Source organism: Somniosus microcephalus, chromosome 5, assembly GCF_052327205.1.
Source record: "Somniosus microcephalus isolate GS21.2 chromosome 5, FLI_Smic_1.0, whole genome shotgun sequence".
Lineage (NCBI taxonomy): Eukaryota > Metazoa > Chordata > Chondrichthyes > Squaliformes > Somniosidae > Somniosus > Somniosus microcephalus.
Window position 1 is genome coordinate 118,054,655 of NC_140991.1, and position 26,460 is coordinate 118,081,114.

A 26,460-nucleotide genomic window follows, 5' to 3' on the forward strand; every position below is an offset into this window, starting at 1 on the left:
GTAGAACGGCAGCGCAGAGATCGGGTAGGACAAGCAGTTTAAAGTTTCTGTACTCTGTGCCCCTCACCGAAAGGGTCACCATGCAGTAGCCGCTGACGTCCGCTGAATGGGACTTGGAGGCCATAGAGACCCGGTGGCGCGCTGGCAGGACCGGGAGAGAGTAACGCCGCACCGTGTCGGGGTGGATAAAGCTCTCTGTGCTCCCGCAGTCGAAAAGACAGGTCGTGGCGTGGCCGTTTACCTTTATGTCCATCATGGACCTGGCTAGTTGGTGAGGTCTAGACTGGTCCAGTGTAACGGAGGCCAGCGTAGGGTCAGGCGCGTCGCTGTAGCCATCAGGTGGGGCGGTGGGTGAGTCGGGGGCCCGTTGCAAAGATGGCGGCCGGAACGGATCACACATGGTCGAGGGCGTCCAAGATGGCGTCCAAGATGGCGGCGCCCATGATCCACACATGGCTGGAGGCGTCCAAGATGGCGGCATCCAAGATGGCGGCCACCTCGGCCCACACGCGGCACTGCTGGAGTTTGGGGTAGGTTTAGCCTTGCAGACACTGGCGTAGTGCCCTTTCTTCCCACAACCAGAGCAGGTAGCGTTTTTCGCCGGGCAGTGCGCTCTGGAGTGTTTGGCTTGGCCACAGAAGTAACACTTCGGGCCCCGGGACATCGCTGCAGAAGTTGGGCCGTTGGCGGGATGTGGCGGGGGTGGCGCGGTGCCGGGTGGCGGTCCTACCGTGTCCCAGGATGGCGGCGCTCACGCCATCCATGATGCGGCCGTGCGGTCAGGTGAGTAGGCGTCCATATTCCGTTGGGCCACGTCTAGCAAAAGTGCGAGGGCCGTGGCCTTCTTCAGGTCGAGTTCGCCCTGCTCTAACAGTCTCTGCCGGGTGTAGTTGGACCTGAGGCCCGCGACGAAGGCGTCCCGGACAAGTTCCTCCGTGTACACCGCGGTCGACACCTCTTTACATTTGCAGGCCCGGCCGAGCACCTTCAGCGCCCGTAGGTATACCTCCATCGATTCCCCGGGTTGCTGTTTGCGGGACCCCAGGAGGTGTCTGGCGTAAACTTCATTTACCGGGCGTGCGTACTGTTCTTTAAGAAGGTTGAGGGCACCCTCATAGGTAGTCGCATCTTGGATGAGCGAATAAGCTTGGTGGTTCACCTTGGAGGTCAGAATTTTTAGTTTGTCGCCATCGTTTTGAACAGAATCAACGGAGGCTTCTAGGAAAAGTTCAAAGCATCGCAGCCAGTGTGCGAACTTGGTAGATGCATCCGCCTCTTGAGGGTCTAGTTCCAGGCGTGCTGGTTTGAGGATTTGCTCCATCGGAAAAAAATTTAGCTAATAAAATTGATGCGCTATCAATTACTGCGAAAGACTGGAAGTTAAGTGAGTAACAAACAGGCTTTTATTAGCTAAAGAACGAAGGCATGCCTCTAGTGGTCGACCGGTCCTGAATGCCTGGGGGACTGCAGAGCAGCCGCCTTTATACCAGGGCATATGGGTGGAGCCAGCTGAGGCATGCACAGACAGGTACAACAATGGGCAAGAGTGAACAACAGTGAAGTGAACAACAGTGAAGTGAACAACAGTGGGTTACCACAACAATATAACCCAAATACAAGTACATGTAAATATCACCATGCAGCAGGAGGCTTTAGAGGCAGTGGTGAAATTTGGACATCTGATTCCACCACTATGGCCTAGATTTTCAGTGTGCCGCGAGGCAGGCTTTTAGGCGTGCGGGGGGGGCAAAAATCCCGAATTCGTGGGTCCCGACACCATCCTGCCCAAAACCCGCCTCCACGTAAGCTTCAAAGGAGGCGGGTACCCGCCCCACACTGGGACCCGCCGACCCGAGGCGGGAAGGGATTAGTGCCAATTAACAGGTAGTTAACAGGCAGTTTTTAGCCTAATCCCTATTTTGAGGGGTGTCATGTGGGATTCCCGACGGCTCCAAACCACGCCAGGTTACAGTAGGCGGGCCGTCGGGTTGAAGGACTTGAAGGGGTCGAGATGTCGGTGTTCAGGTGAGTGATGGGTGCATGAGTGCAAAGGTAAGTGTGTTTGGTGTGTCTAAAGTGTGTAAAGAAGTTTAAATTACCTGTACTTACCATAACAGCCTTTCTTCCTCTAGGTGTCGGGAGTCCATCACTCAGCCGGCACTGAAAGCAGAATGGCTGCGATCTGTCAAAAGTGACAGCCTGCAGCTTTCAGTGCCGGTGAGAGTTCTAACTGAGTCTGCGTAGAAGGACTCAGGTTAGAAGTCAGACTGTCAGTGTTTGACAGCTTCAAACAGCTGTGAAACACTGATATTTCATCTGCCAACACGTCTTGACAGATGAAATTTCAGTCTGTGACATCACCTGTTGCCGGGTGGCCCTTAATTGGCCTGCAGAGTCCGCTGGGCGGGCTCAACAAGGTCAATCAAGGGAAAATCGCGTGGATTGGCCAGACGTCGATGGAGGCAGGACTAAAACCCGAAAGTTGTAGTCCCACCTCCTTCCCAACTGCTGAATGAAAATCCAGCCTTATGTCTCAGTTTAAAGTCTATCATTGAAAGAAGTAGTACCTTCTAGAAACACTTGGTTAAGATGCAGCAGGACAAAGCCCAAGTTGAGAAAGCAATAAGCAAATTAGGGACCACAAGTGGTGGGAGGTAACTTATAATGCCAGCCAGCATCCCTGGGCATGAGTGGTATCAGCAACCTGTAAGGTTCACAACATTTTGGCAGCCCCCGAAGATTATTTGATTAAAGAAAACCTGGTTGGAATGTACTTTAAAAACCCAGGACATCAAAGATGGCTGTAGCCAGCCCCGTGGCAAAAGAGAAAGACAGCCTGTATGAATATGACAGGAGAATCTCCCAGCACTGGCTGACGAAAGGATTGGGAAAAAACCAGCTCCTGAGTGCTTAAGTACTTGAAGCTGTCAATCAACTGCGGTTAGGAAGTTTCAACACGGAACAAAGGACTCTGTTTACACAAGCCCTCAGCAGTGTTGACTCAAGGGCTTAAGTGGTTGCTGTCAATCAAGTTGCGGTTGGGCTGTAAACCACAGGACAAAGGATTGTTTACACGAGCACTCAAGGATTGTTTACCGAGCACTCAAGAAACCAGCGGGACTTTTCAAACTGGGACAGCTCCATTCACAAACCAGTTAAACGAATGGGAAACGCATTATAGCCGCATTCAAACCCATTACGGTCAATGGGGACAGATTGGTCCCTTTTGTGCGACCCAGATACGTCCAGATTTGGGCGCGAAGATAAGGGCTCCCAATGGGGTATAAAGGTAGCCCCTCAGGAAGCCATTCTCTCTCTCTCTACCGCCTCGCCTCCGGTGCCCTGCCTCCAAGAGGATCGTCACAGCCCGCCCAAAGAAGTGGAATACCCGCAGTTACTTTTGAATTACTGGGGTATCTCTACTTCGGGTGGTGAAAAATCCAAGGCAAACCGCAGGGCAGGGAGCAGGTGTCTCAACATCGTAGACTGGTGAGCATAAACTTTCTGGCCTATTACAAGGCAACCTAGGTATAAGGGGTGGGAACTAAAGGGGAATTTCGTCAAATTGTAATTTTAGTCAATTTTCCCTTGCTGTGTCTGTCTTTTTGTCTTCTCCCCGTTAAGTAAAAGTGTGCTGTATTCATAATTATTTTCACTGTATGGCAATTTATTCTTCATTTCAATAAAACATTGGTTTTTCTTTGCACCAAACCACTGGTCTCATTTTGTCTATATCGCTACTGAAATAAGTCCGGCGGTCAGAACCAAAGGGGAAGCGATTCAAACTGCACGGGGCTGGAACAGCTCAGACACAACCAAAACACCTCCCCTTACAATGACGACCGCGGCAGGACCGTCGGCGACAGTATGCGATGTAGCAGACAGTGGTCTGGGTCTGGAGAGAGCAGCAGTTATTGGTTTTCTTTTTATCACACCACTGATCTGTTTGTGGTTAGGTACCCGCAAGCTTAGGGAAGTTAAAGCAGAGAGTTGGGATAAGGAAATGGAGATTGAAGAATACCAGGCCAAGATAGAGCTCCTGGTGGACCAGTTTAGTGAGGGCAAAAGCCACACGAGGCACGAGTTAGAGTACCTGAAGTGCTTAGTTACAGAGGCCAAGAGTAATGAGATGAGGATGCGGGAGGAGAATGCCCGCCTCATACAAGAAGTAAGAGAGCAGGAGGAAAAGGTTAGGGAGGTAAAGGCAGTGTATAAGCTGGCCTGCGACCAGGGGTTCGAGGAAGCAGATCATGGCCCCTGTAGGGAAGAGATAGAATGCTTGAATATGACTTTAAAGAGGGCAAAGGGGATGATATGTCTTATCAGCCCGAAGATAGGCCAGTCGGACTTTACCGGCAACCCAAATAGAACCGTCCCACAGGCAACACCCAGAACAAAGTTGGTTAGGGAATCAGAGGTCCCACGACTGCCACCCATAGCTCCGAGCTTTCAAGAGCTCTGGCAGCAAGGAGGGGTGGAGGATGAGGTGGTAGAGGAAGCACAGCAGGCCCCGCTAGATAGGCCGGGACCAGGACCAGTGTACCCCCTCCGACAACAGAGGTATGGTCCGCCCGTTGATGACGATGACCCAGGGGCCATCCAGAATCAGTTTGTGGTGCCTTATGGCACCCAACAGCTCAGGGCCATGGTTAGCCACATCCCCAAGCTCACTAAAAAGGGAGACCCCTCTCTGCATTTCAGGGAGATAGAATAAGCAGCTTGTGTTAATGACTGCGATGACGCAGAGCAAGCTAAAATGTTGCTGTTTTCCCTGGGAGGTGATCTCCTCCAGACCCTATCTGGCGAATGCAAAAGGGGGCAGAAAGAATACGAGGATTTGAGGAACGAGATATTGGAGGCCCTGGGACTCAATGATGGTAGTCCGTTCGCCCGGGTAGAAAGAACGGTACAACTCCCAGGGGAGTCCCCGCAGGCGTTCGTAGGCAGGCTGTGGCCAGTCTACCGGAGTGCATGCCCGGGAATGCCAGGGCGGGCAGCACTGAACCCAGCCGAATTGACTCACTGGCTCCGTTGTCTTATGACAAACAGCCTACCCTAGATCCAAGCCCAGGCCGCGGCTTGGTTTGACCCCCGAAACCCCCAGACCACCGAAGAAGCGGTGATCCGCCGGCTCACAGTAGCATTTAGAAACATGAGGGGTACCGAGACGCACCAACCCAAGGGAAAAGTCCATGAAGTTAAACCTGGGGGCCCGAATAAGAAAGAGTGGCACCAGGAGGGCAACCGTCCCTCCCAGACTAAGTTAAACTGTTATGGGTGCGGGAAGGACGGCCACTGGCGCAAGGATTGTAGAAATCCTTGGAAGGACAATAAAGCAAAGAATCCCACAGCCCCAGTCCAAAAGGTAGAGACAGGAATTCCTCCCGCCTCGGTCGAGTCACTATTGGAGGCAATGCGGTCTCTTCTGACTGGCCAGGGGAGAGTAGCAGCCACCACTGGTGCTGTAGTTCCCTCGGCCCCCTCTGCTGCCCCAAAATGACTAGAGCCCGCGCAGCCTGTCTACCTGTGTGACCTCCGGTATGACGGATGGAAGAGACCGCTCGTACAGATGGAGGTAGAGAGGGTTAAAGGGACCTATCTACTGGATACGGGAGCATCATGCACCGTGATCCACGCAGCTAGTCCCACGACCTCACCTCTGTCTAGCGGGGTTCCATATGCCCCATCGGGGTTCACCGGTAAGGAACAGGCGGGAGTATTCTCCAAGCCGCTCTCAATCCGCCTGGGCACGATCTGGACCAAATGGATGTGCATCCTGGCAAGGTGGGAAGTGGAGGGAGTGAAGGGGATCCTAGGGGCCGAATTCCTGGTGGGCCACGGGATCCTCGTGGCTCTCCGCAATCATTGCCTTTGGGGAGCCAACACGGGTGAAGAGGGAAGTGTAGTAGTCATCCCGAGCAACGAAGGGAAGGGGACCCTGTGTACTGTGAAGCCGAAAGAAGGTTACGACCTCGGGCTCATGGTCGATGGTGTCCCGGGGGAATTTCAGGCAGTCGTGCAGGCTAATCTAGCTGCGTTTGCCACGCATAAACACGACTGCGGAAGGGTCACAGGGTTTGAGGTTAGAGTGGACGGGGACCCCATGGCCCGGCCCCAGAAGCAGTATAATTTCCCCAAAGAAGCAGAACCCGACATGGAGGCAGCCATGTCCTCTCTAGTACAACAGGGAGTGTTGAGGCCCATAGCCACCCATGTTAACTCTCCGCTTTGGCCGGTCAGAAAACCGGACAATTCATGGAGAGCCACGGTGGACTATCGGGTGCTTAACAGCAATATCCCCGCGTGCGCCCCCACAGTGGCAGCAGTGGCCGACCTCATCGGGAGTATTCCAGCATCCGCGACTATGTTCACGGTGCTGGATATTTCAAATGGGTTTTGGTCCATCCCCTTAAGGAGGGAGGACCAGTATAAGTTTGCTTTTACTTTTAAAGGGCAGCAGTATACTTGGAACTGCTTGCCACAAGGTTTTCATAACAGCCCCAGCATCTTCCACCAATGTATGGCGGATAGCTTAAAGGAATTTAGTCAGCCCACCCAGTTGCTGCAGTATGTGGATGACCTGCTCTTGTTTACCGACTCAGTCGGGGAGCATGGCCCGCTACTCGCCAAACTGCTGGAGCTGTTACAGAGTAAAGGGTTCAAAGTCAACCCGAAAAAGGCGCAGATCGGTCAGCAGGAAGTTAAATTCCTGGGTCTAACCATCCGCACAGGAGAGAGGGCCACAGACAAGGCGAGGAGGGAAGCGGTCCAAGAATTACCGGTCTCCAACTCAGTGAGAGGGGTGAGGTCATTCCTAGGGTTAACAGGGTACTGCAGGGACTTAATTGAAGACTATGCAGCCACAGCAGCCCCTCTGCTCCGACTCCTACACAAGGGAGTGGAGTGGTCTTAGGATGAGGGTTGCCAGGCAGCATTTGTCCAACTCAAGGGAGACTTGCAGACCGCACCAGCCCTAGGAGCTATAGATGGGGGGAAAGAGTTCTTTCTGGAGGCAGCGGCTAGTGGGGATAGCCTGAGTGCTGTGCTGCTCCAAGAGCGGCACGGTAGGCTAAGGCCCGTGGTTTACTCCTCCAGAGTACTCACTGATGTGGAGAGGAGCTACTCAATATGCGAACGGCACCTTTTGGCCACGTATTGGGCTGTGAAAAGATCCTTGATCTTCACAGGCACCTCTCCCATCACCCTCCTCACGCACCATACACCCACCCAGATGCTTCTGGATGGGAGGATTAAAGATGGGACAGTCAGCAGTGCCCGCATTGCGCGCTGGACCCTCCTCCTCTCGCAGATGGATCTGAGGGTGAGGGGCCTTTGCGAGCCAAAGCTCGCGGCCAATATGGTATATCCTTGAACAGCCCATCGGTGTTCCATAGAAGGGGTATGGGAGGTGAACATAAGTTTACGGGCTAGGATACATCCCTCAGGCCGCGAGATCTACGTAGATGGTTCCAGCATGGTATCTGCTGGCGAACGACTCACGGGTTGTGGAGTCTATGACCCAACGGCAAACATTGCCTTGGCAATCAAGCTCCCCAACACCATGAGCGCCCAACAGGCTGAACTGTCCGCAGTGATGTATGTGGTTACCCACCCTGAAATCTTCCCGACCCCATACACGATTTGCTCTGACAGCATGTTCACTTGCAACTCGTGTACGGAATACCTGGCCATCTGGTCCCGTCGCGGGTATACCTCCGCCGATGGGAGCCCTTAACAGTAAAGCCCCTGCTGGAGAAAATCCTGGCAGCCGTGGGGGAGGAAGGCGAGGTCTTCATCCACAAAGTGAAGGCCCATTCCTCCACAGAACCCCGCAGCCAGGGTAACCAGCAAGCCGACATGCTGGCCAAGAAGGATGCTTACACAGGCACTTTCTGGGACCCATATGAGTCCCGGCCCATGGCGGCAGTTAGAGGAAGGGATGGGACACAAGGGAGCTTAGGATTAGTGTTAGCCCCGAATCTTAAAATGGTTTTCAGGACAGGGTCCTGGGCTTGGACCATCATTAGCGCAGTAGTGGAGGGCAGGAAGGTAGAAGGCCCTTACGGCGCAGCCCCCCTCTCCATAAGGGAAATGTAAGAAATCACACAACACCAGGTTATAGTCCAACAGCTTTATTTGAAATCACAAGCTTTCGGAGCGCTGCTCCTTCTTCAGGTGAAGTGGAGAAATGCATAAAGACACAGCTTATATAGTCAGAGAATCATGTCAGATGTTTACAGGTAACCTTTCCAACTGCCATTTGTCACACCTCGGCAGAGAGATAATCACAGCAGTCAAAGGTGTGAATGGTGTCCAAACAGGTCAGTCAGGGAAACATTACATCAAAGAACAATGAGGTGGGGTCACAAGGGGTCAAATATTGCAGATGCTGGGGTCTGTATGAAAAACAAAAAAGCAGACAAAAAACATTTTTTTTGGCTGGAAATCACAGCAGGTCCGGCCGCATCTGTTGTAGAGAGAACAAGCCAATGTCGACTCGAGTCTGGATGACCCTGCATCAGGTGGGGTTACATGTAGCGTGACATGAACCCAAGATCTCGGTTAAGGCCGTCCTCATGGGTGCGGAACTTGGCTATCAGTTTCTGCTCGACGATTTTGCGTTGTCGTGTGTCTCGAAGGCCACCTTGGAGAATGCTTACCCGAAGATCGGAGGCTGAATGTCCTTGACTGCTGAAGTGTTCCCCGACTGGGAGGGAACACTCCTGCCTGGTGATTGTTGCGCGGTGTCCGTTCATCCGTTGTCGCAGTGTCTGCATGGTCTCGCCGATGTACCATGCTCCGGGGCATCCTTTCCTGCAACGTATGAGGTAGACAACGTTGGCCGAGTCACATGAGTATGTACCATGTACCTGGTGGGTGGTGTCCTCACGTGTGATGATGGTATCTGTGTTGATGATCTGGCATGTCTTGCAGAGGTTGCTGTGGCAGGGTTGTGTGGTGTCGTGGTCGCTGTTCTCCTGGAAGCTGGGTAATTTGCTGCGAACGATGGTCTGTTTGAGGTTAGGCGGCTGTTTGAAAGCGAGTAGTGGGGGCGTGGGGATGGCCTTAGCGAGGTGTTCGTCGTCATCGATGACATGTCATCAACATGTCATCGATGACGACGAACACCTCGCTAAGGCCATCCCCACGCCCCCACTACTCGCTTTCAAACAGCCGCCTAACCTCAAACAGACCATCGTTCGCAGCAAATTACCCAGCTTCCAGGAGAACAGCGACCACGACACCACACAACCCTGCCACAGCAACCTCTGCAAGACATGCCAGATCATCAACACAGATACCATCATCACACGTGAGGACACCACCCACCAGGTACATGGTACATACTCATGTGACTCGGCCAACGTTGTCTACCTCATACGTTGCAGGAAAGGATGCCCCGGAGCATGGTACATCGGCGAGACCATGCAGACACTGCGACAACGGATGAACGGACACCGCGCAACAATCACCAGGCAGGAGTGTTCCCTCCCAGTCGGGGAACACTTCAGCAGTCAAGGACATTCAGCCTCCGATCTTCGGGTAAGCATTCTCCAAGGTGGCCTTCGAGACACACGACAACGCAAAATCGTCGAGCAGAAACTGATAGCCAAGTTCCGCACCCATGAGGACGGCCTTAACCGAGATCTTGGGTTCATGTCACGCTACATGTAACCCCACCTGATGCAGGGTCATCCAGACTCGAGTCGACATTGGCTTGTTCTCTCTACACAGATGCGGCCGGACCTGCTGTGATTTCCAGCCAAAAAAAATGTTTTTTGTCTGCTTTTTTGTTTTTCATACAGACCCCAACATCTGCAATATTTGACCCCTTGTGACCCCACCTCATTGTTCTTTGATGTAATGTTTCCCTGACTGACCTGTTTGGACACCATTCACACCTTTGACTGCTGTGATTATCTCTCTGCCGAGGTGTGACAAATGGCAGTTGGAAAGGTTACCTGTAAACATCTGACATGATTCTCTGACTATATAAGCTGTGTCTTTATGCATTTCTCCACTTCACCTGAAGAAGGAGCAGCGCTCCGAAAGCTTGTGATTTCAAATAAAGCTGTTGGACTATAACCTGGTGTTGTGTGATTTCTTACATTTGTCCACCCCAGTCCAAATCCGGCATCTCCACTCCATAAGGGAAGGCATGCTGTTCAGAGAAGAACAGTGGGTAGTACCCCAGCAACACCGGAGGGAGTTCCTTCAACAGGCCCATGAGGGGCCTGGAGCGGGACACCCCGGGCCTGAGACCACCTGGCAACGGGTGGAACAGGCAGGATGGTGGCCAGGACTCCGGAAGGACATCTGCGAGTTCTGTGCTAGCTGTCTCGTGTGCGCTGCAAATAACCCCGACCCCCACAGAAGGAAGGTACCCATGGGACACGTTAGGAGGGTGGAGGGACCATGGCAGTCGATCCAGATCGACTACATCGGGCCCCTGCCCACCGCCCAGGGAGGCTACAAATACTGCCTTGTCCTGGTCGACGTGTTTTCCAAGTGGGTGGGAGCCTTCCCCTGTAAAACGGCCACAGCATTGGGGACTGCAAGGATCTTGGTACGGGAGGGGTTCTCGTGGTGGGGACTCCCCCAGTTTGTGGAGTCCGACCAGGGAAGCCACTTCATCGGCCAGGTCATGCAGGACACCCTCACGCTGCTCGGTATTAAGGGGAAGTGGCACGTAGCCCACAACCCGCAGTCCTCAGGGATTGTGGAGCGCATGAACCGCACCATTAAGGAAAAGCTGAGAAAGGAGACAGCTAAGTCACCCCAAAAATGGGCAGAGGCCCTGCCTCTAGTCCTCATGGGGATCCGGGCCAGCCAGTCCAAGAGTACAGGGTATTCCCCGAACGAACTCATGACCGGTAGGGTTAGGAGGAACCCCACCCATGTCCTAGCCCCAGTCCTTACTGAAGGGCAGCTTCGAGAAATAAATCGGGATAAATTCGCCCGAGCACTCCCCGAGCACCTAAAACAAACTTATGGGCAGGCAGCAGGTAGCATGGGGAAGCAGCATCGGAATAATCGGTTGCTGCTCAAGCCTAGCAAGAGTCATCAGTGGGAGATAGGGGACCAAGTGATGGTTAGGAACTACGTCCGGGTGGGGAGTTTAGAGCCACTGTACATGGGACCCTATAGTATAGTCGATAGAGCCAGCCCCATGGTTTATGCAGTAAAACTGCCCCGGCGCACAAAATGGTTCCATGTGAATCAATGTAAATTGTTTAAGCTGGAGGCAGGGAAATGGGCAGCTGGGATGGAACCTGAGGTTAGAAATTCTCAGCCTGCAGCAGGTACACTCACACAGGCACAGTCGCGTGCTTCAAGGGAGAAGTTCCCCAGCACTCGGCCCAAGCGATTCCCCCTCTCTTATGGGACTCCGGGGAGAAGCCTGAACCAGGTTTTAAACCTGAAGAGGAAGACTCTCAGCCACCGGCAGCCGGTGGCGAGGGATTGCCCGTCCCCAGCCCAGGTTTGGGAAGGGAGGGACCCGAGGGAGAAGGTCCCCAGCCAGCAAGGACTGTGACCCGAACTAAGGGTCCGCTCGCCAGGGTAGCCCCACCAGCGACACTCCCTAGGAGGTCTCTTCAGGAACCCAGCCCAGGAAAGTATGGTCACCAGCTTTCCAGTTAAAAAGGGCAGTCTCCCGAGTCAGGGAGAAGCCAAAAGACAGAGGTCCCCAACCAGCAGCCATAAGCTGCGAGGGACTAGAAGTTGGGATCAGTCCAGCTTCGCTGCAGGCAGTAGCCTGCAACAGTCGTAACAGAGATTAGGCTAGCCGCCCGGAGATGGGCGGTGCTTGTATATAGCTTTGTTTAAGTTTAATAATGTGTACAAGTTAGAGTGTGTTAATTTTAATTTTATATTGCAATCGGTAGTTTTAAGTATTAAAGTATAAGTTTTAAGTATGGAACCATTCCAGAGTGTTGTCTATGTGAGCCGAGGTTGCGGGACCCGATCACATTCCCCCGAGCCAGGGAACCTGGCTAGATGGTTTTTTTAAGAGTCTTTTTCAGAGTTTCGAAAGGTGCGGAGGACCATCGTGTCTTTGGATGCTCGGGGAAGGGAGCACCCCTAGCCCACGATGGGAGGGGTCTGCGGGAGGCAGATGCCCACGAGGGGAGCTGGCCAGGATGACTGGGATCCAATTCAACCCAGTATTCTAGTGAGACCCTCCAGTGCCCGAGGATACGAATCGTCACCCCAAGGAAAAGATGTTTCGGAAATTCTGTAAATTTGACTTTTCGGAGGTCAATAAGACCGAATTGTAACTAATCATGAGTGATGGCAGATTTTTTTTAAAAAAGGGGAGCTCGTTTTCTTCCGTTTGTATTTTTTAACAAATATGTTTTGGCTTGGTGTTAATTTCATTAAAGATGTTGTATCGTGATAAAGCTCTATGATGTCACAAGTGGTGCAGGGGTATTGGACCCCTCCGTGCTTGAATTATTGTAAATAATCATGTTCTTCTATCGATAGATGCCTACCGTGCACTGCGATTCTCTCTGAGTAAGTCGGGTGGAGGTGTCGAGGGATCAGAGATATAGATACGTATAAGGGAAGGTTGTTTGTGGGGGGTCAGAAATTTTCGCTCACCTTTAATAGGATATACTGCAAGCAAGTTTTAGTATCCAAGGGAGGACTGTAAGGTTCACAAAATTTCAGCAACCCCTGAAGATTATTTGATTAAAGAAAACCTGGTTGGAATGTACTTTAAAAACCCAGGACATCAAAGATGGCTGTAGCCGGCCCCGTGGCAAAAGAGAAAGACAGCCTGTATGAATATGAAAGGAGAATCTCCCAGCACTGGCTGACGAAAGGATTGGGGAAAAAACAGCTCCTGAGTACTTAAGTACTTGAAGCTGTCAATCAACTGCGGTTAGGAAGTTTCAACACGGAACAAAGGACTCTGTTTACACAAGCCCTCAGCAGTGTTGACTCATAAGTGGTTGCTGTCAATCAAGTTGCGGTTGGGCTGTAAACCACAGGACAAAGGATTGTTTACATGAGCACGCAAGGATTGTTTAGCTAGCACTCAAGAAACCAGCCGGACTTTTCAAACTGGGGCAGCTCCATTCACAATCCAGTTAAGCGAAGGGGAAACGCATTATAGCCGCATTCAAACCCATTACGGTCAATAGGGACAGATCGGTCCCTTTTGTGTGACCCAGATACGTCCAGATTTGGGCGCGAAGATAAGGGCTCCCAATGGGGTATAAAGGTAGCCCCTCAGGAAGCCATTCTCTCTCTCTCTACCGCCTTGCCTCCAGTGCCCTGCCTCCAAGAGGATCGTCACAGCCCGCCCAAAGAAGTGGAATACCCGCAGTTACTTTTGAATTACTGGGGTATCTCTACTTCGGGCGGTGAAAAATCCAAGGCAGACTGCAGGGCACGGAGCAGGTGTCTCAACATTGTAGACTGGTGAGCATAAACTTTCTGGCCCATTACAAGGCAACCTAGATAGATATAAGGAGTGGGAACTAAAGGGGAATTTTGTTAAATTGTAATTTTACTCAATTTTCCCTCGATGTGTCCGTCTTTTTTTCTCCTCCCCGTTAAGTAAAAGTCTGCTGTATTCATAATTATTTTCACTGTATGGCAATTTATTCTTCATTTCAATAAAACATTGGTTTTTCTTTGCACCAAACCACTGGTCTTGTTTTGTCTATATCGCTACTGAAATAAGTCCGGCGGTCAGAACCAAAGGGGAAGCGATTCGAACCGCACGGGGATGGAACAGTTCAGACACACGGCTGACTGACCAGGCAAAAACCCCAAACCAAAACACCTCCCCTTACAAACCCTAGTGACTGTTCAGTGCCTGGTCTTAGTAGTTCTAATTATAATGTCATGTTATTTGAGATGCTTGACTCACCAATTGAACCATTGAACCAATAATCTAGAGTTGGCATGGTTGCTCAGGGGTGTACTGTAAAGCTCCTCCGCAATGGTCCAGGCAGTGGAAGTGTTGCTTGAGTACACCGATTGTTTTCTCGACGATGTTTCTCGTGGCAGCATGGCTCTCATTGTAGGCGTGCTCTGCAGCTGTGTGTGGGTTCCTGACAGGAGTCATTAGACATTTCTGGAGGGGATAGCTCTTGTTATCCAATAGCTAGCTTGTAACATGGTGGCCTGATTGGAATAAAGGTGGCCCATCGTACAGGATCAAAGAGTTATGACTGCTGCCAGGATAGCGGGCACAGACCTGCATGATGTGCTACCTGTGATCACATACCAGCTGTACGTTGAGGGAGTGGAATCTCTTTTGATTGATAAAGATGCCAGGCTGGTGATAGGGAGCATGCAAGGCAATGACACCTTAGAATCATAGAATCGTAGAATGATACAGCACAGAAGGAGGCCATTTGGCCCATCGTACTTGTGCCGGCTCTTTGAAAGAGCTATCCAATTAGTCCCACTCCCCTGTCCTTTCCCCGTAGCCCAGTAATATTTTTCCCCTTCAAGCATTTATCCAATTCCCTTTGAAAAGTTGTTATTGAATCTGCTTCCACCACCCTTTCAGGCAGCGCATTCCAAATCATAATAACTGGCTGTGTAAAAAAGTTTCTCCTTATACTCCTCTGGTTCTTTTGCCAATTACTTTAAATCTGTACCCTCTGTTTACTGACCCTTCTGCCATTGGAAACAGTTTCTCCTCATTTACTCCATCCAATGTTCCCCGTAAAAAATTTTTGGGTCGTGTGGCTTAAAGGGAACATTGATCCAAACCCTTTGTGATTTTGAACACCTGTATTAAATCTCCCCTTAACCTTCTCTGTTCTAAGGAGAACAACCCCAGCTTCTCTAGTCTCTCCACATATCTGAAGTCTCACATCCCTGGCAACCTGTGGTAGCCTGCCATACCTGCAAAACCTAATGCTCTCGTTCTGCTTCACTCTGTCAATAGGGAAGGAGATGAAGTAGCTTTGTTACAGAATGTTTTTAGATCACATTAAAAGGGTGACGAGATGTGATAATTATCTATTGTTCAGTAAGCTGAAGGAAAGGGCTATGGTCTAATGTAAGATTATAGATATGTTTTTACATTATTCTAATACAGTACAGAACAAAGGCAGAATAATAATGTAGACAGAATTGGTTTAAACTTTCTCGCAAATCCTGTCTTTTACCCTCAATGACGCTGATAACATTGGAGAAGGATGAATTTCAGGGCCAAAGACATTGCATAGTGAGGATAGGCATATATAGATTATTAAATAAATAAGCTAGTTGGATAATCTTGAACTTTTGATCACAGCAGAGGGTAGTGTAAGAGAGATTGCTGCAATTTAAAAAGACAGTATTGCTATAGAACCTACATCAATGCTGTGACTCAGGAAAAGTAATGATAGGAAGTAATTATAAAGGTATGAAAAGATATGAGGCCCTTTATCCCTATCTGACAATCTGTTCAAACAAATGGGGGTCAGAAAACACCCGATAGTGTTGCATCCAGCAGGAAGTAGCAAATGGTATAAAAAGAGCTTCAACATATGACTCAGTAGGAACTTTGCTTTGCCGACAAGACCAGGTATAAATAGGCTTGGATAAGCCATTCTTACAATTTAGTCCTAGAAGTTCCCTGCAAGGTAGTTTCAGACGTGTTGCCAAATGTGTAGTTATAAATCTCATCATCATAAAGAAACTACTCATGAAATAACACTGGACGGCCAGCTGGTGGCGCCGTCCAAGGAGTATAAGTACTCGGGCGTGGGCCCAGCTTGCCGAGGGACATTTTGCAAGACAGGAACTGGTGAAGCACAACTAGACCTCCATGTTCTGAAACAAGTTGATTAAAGCCTTGCGTTATACTCAAACCAAGTGCGTAGTGAGTTTTATTACATCAGAGGCTACGGCCATCATCGAAGCTGTACGTAAATGGAGTCATTTTGTCGCTCGTCGACATTTCACACTTATAACCGATCAGCGCTCCGTGGCCTTTATGCTGGATAACCGGAAACGCACTAAGATCAAGAATAACAAAATACAACTCTGGAGGATGGAATTGGCTGCCTTTGGATACACCGTACATTATCGACCCGGCAAAGAGAATGTGGCCCCGGATACCCTCACACGGGCATTCTGCTCTTCGATGTCAACTTTGACTCTGGCAGATCTTCATACTGACTTGTGCCATCCTGGCGTTACCCGTATGTTGCACTTTGTGCGATCTAAAAATCTCCCATTTTCTGCGGAAGATGTGAAAAGAACATGTTCCTCCTGTAGAATTTGTGCGGAATTAAAACCGCAATTCTTCCGTCCATTGGATGACTCGCTCATACACGCTATGCAGCGACTCAGCATTGACTTTAAAGGACCATTGCCTTCCTCAACGCAAAACACCTACTTACTTACTATATAACAACAGAAAATGCTGGAAAACCTCAGCAGGTCAGGCAACATCCGTGGAGAGAAATTTGAGTTGACGTTTCGGGTCGAAACCCTTCTTCAAAACTGGAAAGAAAATAAAATAGATCGAAGGCAAGGCTGCGATCGAACAAAAGAGACAATAAAAGGTATTCGAAGCCAGATGAGATGGTAATAGGCCCGTGGAGACAAAAGGCAGCTGAGATTAGGTGTGAAGTGTACTGGCAGGTAAGAGACAGCTGCCAGGTGAGAGAGAGAAACAAAAGGAAAGGAGGGGGGGGGGGGCGGAAAGGAGGACCCAAAACAAAGGGGTGGAAAAAATTATAAGTAATAAAGTAATAGGGGCTGAGGTTATGATCTGAAATTGTTGAACTCGATATTGAGTCCGGAAGGCTGCAAAGTGCCTAGTCGGAAGATGAGTTGCTGTTCCTTGAGTTTACGTTGAGCTTCCGTGGAACAATACAAGAGGCCAATGGTGAGGTCCGAGTGGGAATGGAGCGGTGAATTAAAATGACAGGCGACCGGAAGCTCGGGGTCACCCTTACGGACTGAACGCAGGTGTTCCGCAAAGCGGTCACCCAATCTGCGTTTGGTCATACTTACTATGGTGGACGAATATTCACACTTTCCCTTTGCTTTCTCCTGTCCCAATATGCTTACTTCCACAGTGATCAAATGCCTTGACCAAGTCTTTTCCCTTTGCGGTACGGCCAATTTCATCCACTCTGATTGGGGTCCCTCCTTCATGTCAAGTGAACTCAAAAGTAATCTTTCCCAACAGGGAATCGCCACAAGTAAAATGACACCATACCATCCCATCGGTAATGGACAGGTTGAGAGATACAACACTATCATTTGGAATGCTGTTCATCTTGCACTAAGGTCACGCAACCTACCAGACAGGGAAACTATGCTCCCTGACGTGTTGCATTCTATCAGGTCTCTTCTTTTTACGTCCACCAATGTCATGCCTCACGAGCGATTCTTCAGGTTCCAGCATCGCTCCACCCATGGGACGTCCCTACCGTCATGGTTGGCAGCTCCCAGCCCTGTGCTGCTCCGAAGATTCATCCGATCTTCTAAAAACGATCCCCTCATCGACAAGGTAGAACTCACGAACGTTACTCCCACGTACGCGCACGTGCGGTACCCTGATGGCCGGGAGTCCACCGTTTTGCTCCGGGACCTGGTTCCCTGTCCAGCCGGTCTCATGGACCCAACCGATAGAGGAACCCATGGTAATGATGCCAACAATCTGCGCTCCCTAGAAGATGACGCCCTACCTGGGACATCAAGAGATCTGCCAGCTACCCCACCGGATCCACTCAGGGAGCCGAGCGCTCCCCGTGGGATGGCCAGCTGAAGCCAGGATGCCGGTCAATCCCCAGCTATCAAACAAGATGAAGCCAGCTCTGCGCCTGTGGGGACCCGCACCCGGAGTCACAATCTCCCCAGTCTCCCTCAGGTCGATCAAGGCAACATGGGCCCTGTCGATCTACCGGTACGGATCAAGCGGCCCAGGGACCAAGACACGGTCCGGGGAGACGTGTCTTCCAGCCATAAACAAAGATCTAAAAGACTGCGGCTATTCGTGGTCCGCCTAATCCGTAAGGAGGAAGTCGTTGGACTTCCAAATCTTTTCGGCAGGAAGAAATGTTATAAATCTCATCATCATAAAGAAACTACTCATGAAATAACACTGGACGGCCAGCTGGTGGCGCCGTCCAAGGAGTATAAATACTCGGGCGTAGGCCCAGCTTGCCCAGGGACATTTTGTAAGACAGGAATTAGTGAAGTACAACTAGACCTCCATGTTCTGAAACAAGTTGATTAAAGCCTTGCTTTATACTCGAACCAAGTGCGTAGTGAGTTTTATTATGTCATGTACTATGCTGCATGAAATGTTAAATAATGAATGGCCCTGAAATTGTGGTCAGCGGCATAGCTAAGGAGTACGCCGCTGACCTCTGAAAGAAATCCACACTTACCTGGTGCGAGGCCCCTTTCAAAAACTTGCATTTTTTCGCAGTGGAGTTGAGCGCAGCGTACTGGCCCATGGATCCCAGGCGTGCACTGTGTGCGTAAGCATACCTGGGATCATGTGGGGCTGTGCTTCAATCAGGAAACAGAAATCTCTGATGCCCATTCATGATTTTTTAGTCTCACTCACCCCAGTTATATTAATAAATAAATCAGTCTCTCACTCACCCCAGTTATATTAATAAATAAAGCAGGCTCTCACTCACCCCAGTTATATTAATAAATAAAGCAGGCTCTCACTCACCCCAGTTATATTAATAAATAAAGCAGTCTCTCATTATTGGTAGATTGTTTTCACCCATTGCCTATTTGTCTCTGCGAGTTGTGTTGGGATCAGGAGATAGTTAGATGGATATAGATATTTATTTTGAAGATTTTTTATCATGACGGGTATATATTTCAAGCTGCTGCATATCCCCCCCTCCCCTTACACTGTGTAAACAGGCTCCTGTGCCTGTTTGCAGCAGCTGTTACATTTTCCTGCATGATTTCTGGGCAGTTGGTGGGCAATTAGCCCAACTCTGCACCAGCAATAAGGATTTCACAGTCAGAGCGGATGATCTGTCAAGTTGAAATTTGACAGATCGTAAGTTCGGGATTTAATGCATGCGCTTGGTCAATTTCAAAGGCGGTATGATGGTGTACTCTGAGAGTATATCGTCATACCGACCGTAAATTCTGCCCCAATGTTTTTAAGAAAGATCAAATGAAGTTAATTCTCAGACATATTACTATCTCTAGCTTTATTAATCTATTAAACAGATAAGGAAGGAATATCCCAATAGTCTTAGAGAGCAAGGTACACGAACTTACAAGGGGAGACAAAAGTGAAGATTTTTGAGGGCAAATCGATACTATTACATGTAAGTGAGAAATTGCAGGCCAATAAGATTGCCAGGCAAACATTAGACCTTGAGAGAGAACCTTCTTTCCACTCAGTTACAAATATGGTGATGGGTTTCTGCACGTCAGACAGCCAGCTAACCAAATAAATCAATATTAACAAACAATTGATTATTTGTAAGAGCAATGAATTTCAGAACAGATCTAAATACGCAGTTGTCAAAAGGACAAATGAATTTGCTAGTAAATGTAAATACAATGTGGGGGAAAGCATTGTATTTGTAGATCCCAAGGAGCTAATGATTGATTATCAAATGACCTGGATGAACGAAAGAAACAAATGAAAGACTTGCATTTATATAAAAGAATGATCTCAGGATGTCCCAAAGCACTTTACAGCCAATTAAGTGCTTTTGTAGTGTAGTCACTGTTGTAATGTAGGAAATGCGGCAGCCAAATTGCGCACAGCAAGCTCTCACAAACAGCAATGTGATGATGACCAGATAATCTTTTTATTAGTGATGTTGATTGAGGGATAAATATTGGCCAGGACGCCAGGGAGAGCTCCCCAGCTCTTCTTTGAAATAGTGCCATGGGATCTTTTATGTCCACTTGAGAAGGCAGACAGGGCCTCGGTTTACTGTCTCGTCCAAAAGACTACACCTCCGACAGTCACTTCCTCAGTACTGCACTGGAGTGTCAGCTGATATTTTGTGCTCAAGTCTCTGGAGTGCGACTTGAACCCACAACCTTCGGACTTAGTGGAGAGAATGCTACCACTGAAATGCAACTGGCACGTGAGAAGGTTATTGATAGTTGTAAGAGCCATAAAAGCTTAAGAAAATACTTTAAAATAGTGGCTAAATGGCATAATACAGTTAATTTACCTGAACGACTTATTGTATTAAGAAACCCCCTATTTTCTTGCTCCAGTAGTATAGTCCGACACCCCCTTCATTCTTGCCACAATGGAACAGTCCCTAAGCCACACATGGGTGCAGCCATCTTACAGTTTTAAACTGCACGTGGTGAAAGAGGCAGAAGCTGTGAGGTTTGGAGCAGTACAGTTTTTGACCGTGTTCGTTTATACGTGTTTGCTTTGTAATTCTGTTTGTTAAGTGTTATAGTAAACCATTTAAAAGACAAAGCTACGTTTGGGAACGTTTTATTTCGACACGCGTCCACTCGATGTTAAAAGCCCCACAGCCCAGTGGCCTGCCTGTTTGGAAACTAAGAAGCGCCACTACATTAGTCAAAAACTAGCTCCCTAAGAAGGAAGGGACGGAATCGTCGGCGAACTTATACATGAATGGTCACGGAGCCAGACGACAATTTAAGAAAGCGAAGGTACAGTGACTGTTACTTGCTTTGTTCATTCTGTTGAGAAGCTAAATAAGAGCTGCGGGTAAAATGGCCGAGGCCTTAAGGAGCCAGGAGCTTCCCCCAGCCAGAAGGATTGCTGGCCAAAAGAGGGAAATAAAGCTCACCCCAAAGGCAAGGGAAGAGAAGTTACATAGAAGCATAGGTGCAAGGAAGGCTAAATTAGTTCAGATAACTGGAAAAATGAAGATAATTGATCGTCTCATGGAAGATAATGCTAATATTAAGAAAGCTGAAGACATGATGTATTACGATTTCTCCAAGCTGCATGAAGAATTTAATATACTCAATGAAGATGTATTAGCACTTCTGTCTGAAGAAGAGGGAAACACTGATCAGCACGACTGGTTTGATCTTAAATCAACCAGCATTAAGGACTATATCAAGGCCACGGAGCAGTGGATGTTAAAAATTCGTCAAGATGCTGATACAGCAGAGAAAGATAAGGTTGACGATGAAGTCGGACCAGACGATAGCATTTCAGAGACTTCTGCCAGACCGAGCAAAAATCGAAAAGAAGGTAGCTCTGTTTCTGGACGCAGGTCAGTCGCTTCTACCACAAGCTCGGCGCGACGCATGAGAGCGGAGGCTGAACGGGCGGCGTTGATGGCGCGCGCAGCATCTTTAGATGAGAAGCAAGCTCTTGAACGGGAAGAGGCCCAACTGCAGGTCCAAGAGGCCCAACTGGCCCAACTGCAGGCTCAACTGCAGGCCCAACAGGCCCAACTGCAGGCCCAAGTGCAGGCCCAACAGGCCCAAGTGCAGGCCCAGCGGGCCCAGGTGCAGGCAAAGAAAGAACGGCTGGAGATGAAAACAGCTATCGAGGTCTCAGATGCCAGGTTGAGTGCGTACGAAGATTATGAAGGCTCACGGGACGGCGGGAGCCACTGCCAGTCAACGTTGCCACATAGAGTTGGATCCAGGGCACCTTCAAGAGTTACAACAGAGCCCGAAAGCAATTCCCCGGCATTACAGCGTGGAAGAGTGGCCTCTCCACTAACAGGAGCACGTGATGCTACCCCAGACGTCAGACGGTCTAGACTAGACCCTGCTGATGACCACCAGAGGCCTGAAGACACAGGGAGAAGCCTATACCGAGTGATGCAACGTCAGAACGAAATTACAGAGATGCTTGTAAAACAACAGAATCTGTTTCGACTCCCTCAAAGAGACATACCAGTGTTCCAAGGCGACCCACTCAAGTATAAGCCCTTCATCAGATCCTTTGAACAAGCCATTGACTCCAAAACAGAGAGCAGCAGTGATAAGTTGTACTACCTGGGACAGTACACCAGTGGTAAACCACAAGACCTGGTCAGAAGCTGTGAACACATGAGACCGGACCGGGGATACATAGAAGCCAGGAAGTTGCTGCAGGAGCACTATGGTAACGAGCTGAAGATAGCCACTGCATATATCGAAAAGGCTACCAAGTGGCCACAGATCAGATCGGAAGACGGAGAGGCATTGAACGCATATGTTCTCTTCCTCATAGGATGTCGCAACACCATGGAGGATGTTGAATTCATGGAAGAGATGGACAATCCTACGACTATGAGAATCGTCATCTCTAAGCTTCCTTACAGGATGAGAGAACAATGGAGAAGAACAGCCTTTGAGATAATGGAGAGACGGAAAAGTAGAGCCAGGTTTGCATACTTAGTGAATTTCATAGACAAACAGGCTAAAATTGCTAGGGACCCATTGTTTGGAAACATCCAGGATGTCAGCCCGACCACCGATGGAAGAGTGAAAGCCAAGCCTGCTGAATCAAAGACTCTCAGGAAAGGCGGTTCCAGGGGAAGCAGCTTTGCAACTATCGTCACTCAGGCCGAGGAAGAAAGGCCCCAGAACTCATCTCCCAAAAAGAGCAGCACAGTGACGCCTGCTAATGCCTTTCAGAAGCCATGCTTATTCTGCCAGAAGAATCATACATTGGATTTCTGCAGCGACATCAAAGCACAGCCACATAAGGACAGAATCGAATTCCTGAAGTACAACGGCCTATGTTTTGGATGTCTCTCTCAGGGGCACCCGAGTAGAAACTGTAAGCAAAGAACAACATGCAGAGAGTGCACTCGGAAACATCCCAGTCTGCTGCATATCCATAAAGAAGAATAAGTCTCTAAGAAGAGTGAAGAAAACAATACCGACGAGAAGGTTGTTTCAAGTGCTCTGGTGTCGCTAGAACCAGAGACTTGTGGACTCACTGGGGCCGGTGACAGTGACTGTATTCTTGCCATCGTACCAGTAAGGATCAAGTCTAAGAGGAGTGAGAAGGTTGTGGAGACTTACGCCTTCATGGATCCAGGTAGTTCAGCAACGTTCTGCACAGAATCACTCATGCGACAGCTGAACGTTAGAGGCAGAAGAACAGAAATCCTATTACGCACCATGGGTCATGAGAAGTCAATGCAAAGTTATACCCTGTCAGACCTAGAAGTGTGTGGACTTGAAGAGAAGGACTTCATAGACCTGCCTAATGTTTTCACACAGAGGGAGATTCCTGTTAGAATAGGGAACCTAGCCCTGCAGAAGGATGTGGATAGATGGCCCTACCTAGAAAAGGTGCGTCTCCCATACATTGAAGCAGAAATTGGCCTATTAATTGGAACCAATGCCTACAAAACTATGGAGCCATGGCAGGTGATAAACAGCAAGGATGACGGACCCTACGCCGTCAGGACAGCCCTTGGATGGGTAATCAATGGACCGGTAAGGAGAGATGATGGCCACAAGTCGAACAAGGAGGAACGACAAAACGTCACAGTTAATCGCATCTCTATCGCAAGCATTGAAGAGCTGTTGATACAGCAGTTCAACGCAGACTTCTCAGAACGCAGCTGTGAGGAAAAGACAGAGATGTCACAAGAAGACCATCAGTTCATGGGTTTGATGACAAGGTCTACACAGTTCATTGATGGCCACTATCACATTGGTTTGCCACTGAGAAGACAGACCGCGAAGATGCCGAACAATCGCTGCATAGCAGAGCAACGCGCCATCAGTCTAAAGAGAAAGCTGAACAAGAACCCCGACTTTCACGAAGACTACAAAGACTTCATGAGAAACATCATAGCGAAAGGCTATGCTGTAAAAGTGCCCGAAGAGCAGTTGAACAGAGACGATGGAAGGGTCTGGTACATTCCTCATCACGGGGTGTATCACCCAAAGAAGAAAAAGATCCGTGTAGTGCTTGACTGCGCCGCCTCATTCAGAGGAACTTCATTGAATGACCAGCTGCTTCAAGGTCCTGATCTTACTAATACCCTCATTGGCGTCTTGACTAGGTTTAGACAAGAGCTCGTTGCCATGATGGCAGACATAGAATCAATGTTCTACCAAGTCAGAATCCCTGACGAAGATGCTGATCTTCTGCGTTTCCTTTGGTGGCCAGATGGCGACGTTAGTGAAGCGATGGTGGAATGTAGAATGGCCGTACACCTGTTTGGAGCCACATCATCTCCCAGCTGTGCAAGCTACGCTCTCAGAAAAACTGCAGAAGATGGCAAGGGCAAAGCACCATCCGAGGCTGTGGAGACAATCTTCAGAAACTTTTATGTCGATGACTGTCTGAAGTCCGTGTCAACAGAAGACGATGCCATCGCACTGTCAAGAGACCTTAGAATTCTGTGTTCGAATGGAGGATTCCATCTGACTAAGTGGATAAGCAACAGCAGAGCAGTTCTAGCTTCTATCCCAGAAAAGGAAAGAGCCACTGAAGTCAAAGATCTGGACCTGAGCCACGATGTCCTTCCTATCGAGAGAGCTCTTGGTGTACAATGGTGCATCGAGTCAGACACGTTCAACTTCAGGATAATGGTGAACGAAAGACCATCCACAAGACGAGGGATTCTCTCCATGGTCAGTTCCATCTACGACCCTCTCGGATTCCTGGCACCACTCATTCTGCCGGTGAAGCTGATGCTACGAGAGCTGTGTAGAGACAAGAGAGGATGGGATGAAGATATCCCAGAAGGTCAAGCTCAGAGATGGCACAGATGGCTGACAGATTTGCAACAACTTTCTAGCTTCAACGTCAGTAGATGCATCAAGCCCGCGAGTTTTGGAGTTACAAAGACGGCTCAACTACATCATTTCTCGGACGCCAGTGAGGACGGCTATGGCACGGCTACCTACCTCTTGCTGACAAATCAACAGGGCCAGAAACATTGTGCCTTCCTCATGGGAAAATCCAGGGTGGCTCCGCTGAAGCAGGTCACCATCCCGAGACTGGAATTGACGGCAGCGGTTGTTGCAGTTAAAGTTGACCAGGTGATGCATAAAGAGTTACAGCTCCCATTAGAAGAATCTGTCTTCTGGACGGATAGCACGACGGTGCTGAAGTATATAGAGAATGAGAAGATACGCTTCAAGACCTTCGTAGCAAACAGAATCTCATCCATTAGAGAAGCTACACAACCATCTCAATGGAGGTATGTAAACACCTCATTAAACCCAGCAGATCAAGCCTCACGGGGATTGAAGGCTGAAAACTTCATGAGGAGTGAAACTTGGATACAAGGCCCAAGTTATCTGCTGGAAACAGAGAGATCATGGCCAGAAAGACCAGATATGCCAAGTCAGATTACTGAAGACGACGTCGAAGTCAAGAGATCAGTCACAGTAAATTTCATAACTACGAAAGAGAACTTTGACACAGTGAACAAGCTTGTTAACCATTTCTCAGGATGGCACCAGTTGAGGAAAGCAGTTGCATGGTTTCTAAGGTTGAAAGAGTTGCTGCTACACCTGAGCGGTAAGAGAAAAGAGTACCGAGCCACTATCAGTCAGTCTGAAAGTAACCCTGATAAGCAGAGAATGCTTCTACAGCAGTATATGCATCAGCACAAGACCACATTGAGCAAGAATTCATTGACCGTGGAGGATTTGGCCAAGGCTGAGAAGGAAATAGTTTGCTTCAGTCAAAGACAAAGATACCCAGAAGAAACCGAAGCTCTACAGCAAAATACTCCAATCAAGAAAGGTAGTCATATCTACAAGCTGGACCCTACACTGCAAGATGGAGTACTGAGGGTGGGAGGGAGACTAAACAAATCTGCTATGCCAGAGGAGGCCAAGCATCCTGCTATCCTTTCTAAGGACCTCCGGGTTGCTACTCTCATTCTTCAGCATATACACCAGAGTATTGGACACAGTGGGAGGAATCACGTGCTTGCGAAGCTAAGACAAAGATACTGGATTCCAGGAGCTAATTCCGTAATAAGAAAAATACTCTCTGAATGTATTGTTTGCAGACGGTTACACGCTAGAGCTGGGGAGCAGAAAATGGCAGACCTGCCTGAAGACCGTTTGTTACCAGACAAGCCCCCATTTACAAACGTAGGGGTGGACTATTTCGGGCCTTTCGAGGTAAAGCGAGGACGGAGCCTTGTCAAGAGATATGGTGTGCTTTTCACTTGTTTGACCATCAGAGCAGTTCATATTGAGGTGGCACACACGCTTGACACTGATTCCTGTATTAACGCCTTGCGGCGCTTTGTCTGTAGAAAAAAGTGGACACTTGTATTGTAAATATGTTGAACTCATTAGTTTATGACTCTTAATGTTTGAGTAATTGATATGCTTCATGTGCCTAGTCAATTAGGGGCCGGAATGTAAGAGCCATAAAAGCTTAAGAAAATACTTTAAAATAGTGGCTAAATGGCATAATACAGTTAATTTACCTGAACGACTTATTGTATTAAGAAACCCCCTATTTTCTTGCTCCAGTAGTATAGTCCGACACCCCCTTCATTCTTGCCACAATGGAACAGTCCCTAAGCCACACATGGGTGCAGCCATCTTACAGTTTTAAAC